Consider the following 7,118-nt stretch of genomic DNA (forward strand, 5'->3'; position numbering starts at 1 on the left):
ATAGCGCGATCTAAATCGACGCCAACGCCATCTATCGAGCGCCACGACAACTCGTGACAATAATTAAGTAGAAATGATGATCGCGCTATGATTTCGCTCCAGATCTATACAAAATGAAATGAAATAATTTATTCTGCGAATAGGATAGCTAGCTGGAGTCGACATTTCCTAGCTGGCTATCCTGAGAAGAAACGTCGAAGCAAACTCAGGGGTCATCGCCTCTTTTAAAGTCCAGACCATGTCAAAATCACAATGCGTAAATAAATGTCGTCTCTTTTCTGGACTGGCCTTTGGAAGAAAGAATAAAAAAATATAAAAACTGACAAAATTTGAAAAAATATGACATTATACAGGGTGTAAGGAACACCGTACCACCAAAGTCGCATAATGACTTTAAAATAACGTGTTAATTAATATTAAAGAAGTCGCTACCGTCGGAGATTAATATTTATAGATTTAGTCATTTTTGAGCACGCAATGAATTGGTTACCGCGCGATCCTTACGCTCAGCGTACGTACTTACACGAACTGTAATGTGGTAGGAGGGCGACACTCGGCGACACGATCGAAACATTCGAAACGCGCGCGCATTTTATAAAAATGTTGTGATGTAACGAAAAACAATCACAAAAAAATACCAATCAATTTACACTATTCTGACTTCAATCTGTGTCTTGTGTATTATTAAATCAAACCTACTCTTACCTTAATCTCGCTCACTTCTAACCAGATAAGGTTCGAAAATTTCGAAATGTCCGCCATCTACGTGCACACAAATTTTGGCGCGGCGAAAAATCTGCTGCTGAACCCGGGGCAAAAAGTACCGCGTCCAGTAAATGTTCATCGCGAGACTTGCATTGCCACGTGCTTCGCCATAACACATTAGCATGTTGCCATTTTCCCGGGCGGTAAAATAACCTATCGAGCTACTAGGATCGTAATTTAAATAATACACACACAACAAACGCACTTATATCACTTAACACAATAAAATTGTCTGCCTACACGATAATTAGTCCGCGAATTACCCGATTGCACATGCACATTCGATTTGCGTAAGGATCAAACTGAGTAAAAATAGGTACTATTTTGAAAAAAGCCGAACTTTCGGTTTTACCTTTGAGTAGTGTTGGACCTAGGTACCTATGATTCTTTATCGATAAATTACATGAGGTCGAAGTGAATATCGTAAAATTATTCTTGACAATAAAGTACTTAACTTAAACCTTTAAAATTGATAAATCACAAAATGTACTTTTGTGTAAGAACATAATTATTAAATGATGTAACGGTTTACTCACGCGTGTCATGATTTTTTAAAATATATTTCTATAATTTTATTTCAAATAATAATAGGTATTGAAACTTTGATTTTTAAATACGTTTTTTTTTTAATAAAATAACTTTTATGTTTAATCTATTCGGTTATCGATATCCTGCTGCCGCACGCCCGCCATTTTTTTTGGTTGGACAACACTTAGCGTGGCGGGAAGCTAGTACTTGCCGGCGCGGGAAAACTTGGTTAATTTTAAAAACGAAAAGGAGACGGATGGTTGAACTGAAGAGGAAGTAATATTTTCTGTTATGTTATAAGTAATACATATGTATAAAAGTATGCACTAATATATGAAAAACTAAATTGAAGTGAGTTGCTGTTTTATTTCACTTCAGAAGTGACACGGACCAGATAAAAAGGTATGTTCAATCAAATATTATAAAATATCTTCATCAAGAGATTTTGTCTGTTGGGATGTTGTTTTTACGCCCACCATGGTAATTATATACCTGTACCTAGTTAGCAGACAAATAATCTCGACTTATAACCTTTTTCTTTCTTTATGTGTTTGGCCGGGGATAGGCTCCGATATCATTTATTTTACAGTCATAAAATACGTTTGACCCCGCAATTCTAGTTGTGTTTTCTTCGTGTAATTGCTCACATCCACGATAAATAATACGTTACGATCACTGATTATAACACATGAAATATTAGGAACTATATTTTTATGATTTTATTATAAATAAATTACCAACCTATTTACATAATTATTAACTCGGTTAATAAATTGTCGAGCACATTTTTAAATTTATAACTGATGATAAATCATCTTTTTAATTTTAAATAATTTATCTTTAATATGTATGTATTTTGAAATATATAACCCTAAGATGACCCACTGACCTAAGTATGTTTATCAGTTGTCTGGTTACCATAACACAGGCTCTGCTTAGCTTGGGATCAGGTGACCCGCAACCGTGTGTGAGTTGTCCCGGAATATTATTATTATTTATACCAGATTTTTAATATTTAAATGCGAATAGAACGTAAATAAATATATATATAGAACGAGATGTAATATGGGTGGACTATGTTTGTTCATCGGATTACGTTAGGGGGTGGACTATATTTGTTCATCGGATTATGTTAGGGGGTGAACTATGTTTGTTCATCGGATTATGTTAGGGGGTGAACTATGTTTGTTCATCGGATTATGTTAAGGGGTGAACTATGTTTGTTCATCGGATTATGTTAGGGGGTGGACTATGCTTTGTTCACCGCTGTATGCGTAAGATTCTACTAGCTAGTATGCTTCTCGCTGGTTATGCTATACGCTGGGTATGAGTATCATTGTCGTTTAATACTGAGCTATGTATGCTTTTTGAATTCTTTACTTGTATTTATGCCTTTAAATGTGGAAAATTACAGTTCAGATAACTCTTAAATCCGGTAGATAATAAGTAAATATATTATCATAAAAAAAAAAATGTTATTTCTTTTTTTTTAAGTAGTACGAACTACAATGTTTTCCTGATTACTTATTGTTCTGTTTTAGTGTTTATAAATTAATTTAACTTACACTGTCAGCCTATTGGTATGTAAGTATGGTACATATATGATAAATTGCTTACGTCTCAGATGATGTCAAAACGTTTCAGAATTTATTGGCAATGCCGTCTGATCATGAAGCGGATACGCCGCCGGATACGCCTCCAAAGCGACGGCGGTCAAAGAAGACGGAAAAACGAAGAAGGCGAAGGAGCTCGTCTTCCACGTCTTCATCTACTGATGAACCAGCGCCGCGAAAGACGCGTAAGGTTTCAAGCAGGTTATCCACCAGAGATGTGCTGAAACTTCTGTCGAAATTGAAGGGAGAGTCAAGTAAGAATTATTTTGGTGGAAACAATAATTTTAACAATGTTATTCCTGAATTCGACCCGTCTAACAGGACTCAAACTATCGATTGCTGGTTGCGAAAAGTGAACGAATGTGCCACTATATACGGTTGGGAGGATAAACAAACAATTCACTACTCTTTACAAAAATTAATTGGTCTGGCAAAGAAGTGGTTTGAGTCTTTGCAGACAGTCAAATACACTTGGGACGAGTGGCAAAGGAAATTACGTAAGGCATTTCCCAGTGAGGAAAATTACGGACCTCTTTTAGAAGAAATGTTAACTCGCACATCACGTAACGATGAGAGCCTACGAGAATATTTCTATGACAAGTTGGGGTTGTTAAGTAGGTGTGAAATTCATGGTAAAAAGGCTGTTGATTGTATTGTGTACGGGATTAGCGACCGATCTGTTAGGAATGGGGCACAGGCTCTCAATAGTATGGAACCAGAAGATTTGCTCAATTACCTTTCTTCTCAGAAACCACAACCGGTTATGAGTAACAACAATAAAGCACGTGAACGCACATTTCAAAAACCTAACAACTCTGGCAACCCCACCACGGGTGGCAATAATTCAAACTCAAGTTCTGTAATTTGTTACAATCGTCGCGCTAAAGGCCACCCCTATTTTAAATGCCCTAATCCGATAATAAAATGCAAACAATGTAACCGGATAGGACATAACAGCGACCGATGCAAGTTAGACCCGTTAATATCCACAAATCTTAATTCAAACAATAACGTAGAGGGTGCCGAGAAGAAAACTCTAAAAATTGATGCGACTAATGACACTAATAGTAAATTTTTCAAAACCGTCGCAATCAATGACCATTTTCTAGAAGCGTATATAGACTTCGGGAGTGAATGTACTCTATTACGTAAAACAGATGCAAATCTATTGAAACTCGCGCAAAACTATGACAATGTTCCAATCGTAAGAGGATTTGGTCAGTCTTCTGTAGTACCTTTGTATAAAGCATTCGCTTCTGTGAGGGTTGATGACATCGAGTCGACTGTCGAAGTATTAGTGGTTGATGACGCGCACATGCAGACGTCTATGATTATTGGACAAAACTTCACAGAGCAGTCATTCGTTTCAGTTTTAAAAGATAGTGACCGTCTGACGTTCTACCGAAGTCCTAATAAGAATCCTTTTGATAACAACGGGGGTGCACTTAAACTTTACGTTACCGAGAACACTAACATTTCGACAACCGACATTGTCCCTGTACACGTCGATCACGATTTTACCGGAGATATTTTTATTGAGGGCTATAGCGCAGTAGAACCACGGAGAGAATACCGTTTGTTTCAGGGCGCTTACCATATTTCTAGCGGCAAAGGCGAGGTCGTTATATCAAATTTGTCCGATAGCTCTATAACCTTTGAAAAGAACGCCTTGATAGCTAGAGCGATTCCTTTTGTTGAACGAGACATTTACCGGATCAATAAGATTGCAGAGGATTCCTCTACGTTAGAACCCCTCGAGAAAGCTGACATTAAGATTGGACCAGGGCTTGACAATAGTCAAGCAAATGCGCTTTATTCGTTGCTTCAGAAATACCGGGACTGCTTCGCTACCAACTTGGGTGAGATAGGTTGTGCGGTTGACGTGGAAATGAAAATTGATCTCGTGGATAACAAACCGATTTTCTACCGACCCTACCGCCTATCGCATTCCGAACGTGAAAAGGTCAGAGAAACCGTTGATGAATTATTGCAAAACAATATCATCCGAGAGTCAACATCTGATTATGCTAGTCCAATTTTAATGGTAAAAAAGAAAACCGGTGAGCAGAGATTATGTGTAGATTTTAGGGCCTTAAATAATAAAACAATCAAGGACCGGTTTCCTCTTCCCCTCATAGATGATCAATTATCTAATCTTAGCGGCAATAATTTCTTTACTACCCTTGATCTCGCATCTGGCTATTATCAGATCCCAATGGCTCCGAGTAGCCGACATCTTACCGCCTTTGTTACGCCTGATGGGCATTATGAGTTTTTAAGAATGCCCTTCGGACTCGCTAACGCGCCAGCCGTCTTCCAGAGGATGATCAACAAAATTCTCGGAAACAGGCGATTCGAATATGCGTTAGCTTATTTGGATGACGTGCTGATACCATCAAAGGATGTGGCAGAGATGTTTCGGCGACTAGAGGAGGTGCTTAAAATTTTTAGAGAATACGGATTAACTTTGAAGCTTTCTAAGTGCCGTTTTTTCGATGCCACAGTCAGTTACTTGGGATATGAAATTTCCTCACATGGCATGCAACCCGGCGAGGCTAAGGTAACAGCGGTCAAGGGATTTCCCACACCTCGAAATATTCACGAAGTTCGCCAATTTCTCGGCTTAACGGGTTATTTTCGAAAGTTTATAAAGAGTTATGGGGAAATCGCTCGACCGTTGACTTCTCTACTAAAGAAAGAGGCGAAATGGCAGTGGTCTGAAATCGAGAACCAGGCATTTTCCCTTTTGAAGAAAAGTCTTGTTAGCCGCCCCGTTTTGGCCCTTTACGACCCAAAATTAGAGACCGAATTGCATACCGACGCCAGTTCCTTGGGCGTGGGTGGCATATTGATGCAATGGCAAAAAGAGTCGCGTGTTTTAAAACCAGTAGCGTATTTTAGTCGCCAAACAACACCAGAGGAGAAACATCTGCACTCTTACGAGCTAGAGACACTGGCCGTCGTATGTTCTCTAAAAAAATTCAGGGTTTACCTTTTAGGCATACCTTTTAGGATTTTTACTGATTGTGCTGCACTTAGAACAACCTTAACAAAGAGAGATTTAATTCCGCGGATAGCAAGGTGGTGGCTGCAAATAAGCGAATTTGATTTCAGTATCGAGTATCGGCCAGGGGTACAAATGAAGCATGTGGATGCTCTCAGTCGAAATACCACTCTACCCGCGAACTCGGATGACCATTTATCCGTTAACATTTATTCTATAGAGCAGGACAATTGGCTTCTAAGTTTACAAAAAGCCAACCCCGATATCTCGCGTATTTGGCAAATTCAAAAACCAGAAGATGACCTAGAGTGCCGGGACATTCGCAAAAATTACGTTGTTAAAAACCACGTTGTTTATAGAAAAATAGACGACCAATTACGCCTTGTTGTGCCACGTAGTGCGAGGTGGCAAGTATGTCGCGCTAATCATGATGAGATAGGGCATCACGGCTATTCTAAAACGCTAGAAAGGATACAAAGTAAATTTTGGTTCCCGAAATTGAGAAAATTTGTAAAAAAATATGTAACGGCTTGTTTAGAGTGCGCATACAATAAAGATACTGCAGCAAAACAAAAGTCTGGACATTTGTACCCAATCGAAAAGGTAAATATACCTTTTCATACTGTCCACATGGATCATCTCGGGCCATTTGTTCGCAGCAAAGATGGTAATACGCACATTTTGACCATAGTCGACGCTTTCACAAAATATGTGTTCGTGAGACCAGTAAAAGATCTTAAAACAAAAACCACTACCAAAGTCCTCGAGAAAATATTTTATGATTTCGGTATTCCGGCTAGGATAATAACTGACCGCGGTACATCTTTCACGTCGACAGCCTTTAAGACCTTTTGTGAGGGACATGGAATTAAACATGTATTGAATGCAGTCGCTTGTCCCAGAGCCAATGGTCAAGCCGAAAGATTTAACCAGACCATTCTTAATTCATTGGCGGCACAAAATTCTTTTGGCCACGAGCGCGACTGGGACAAGTGTCTGGGGAAAATTCAATGGGGCATTAACAACACTGTAAATGCCTCAACACAAAAAACGGCAACTGAAGCTTTGTTTGGGCTGAAAATGCGGGATGATTTAGCGAATAAACTCGATATTGTAGATCAACCCTTGGCTTCTAATTTACAAGAACTTAGACAAGACATAAGCCATAACATACAGAGGGGGCAAGAAAAGATGAAACTAAGACATGA

The sequence above is a fragment of the Trichoplusia ni genome, unplaced genomic scaffold (assembly GCF_003590095.1).
Source record: "Trichoplusia ni isolate ovarian cell line Hi5 unplaced genomic scaffold, tn1 tig00001543, whole genome shotgun sequence".
Taxonomy (NCBI): domain Eukaryota; kingdom Metazoa; phylum Arthropoda; class Insecta; order Lepidoptera; family Noctuidae; genus Trichoplusia; species Trichoplusia ni.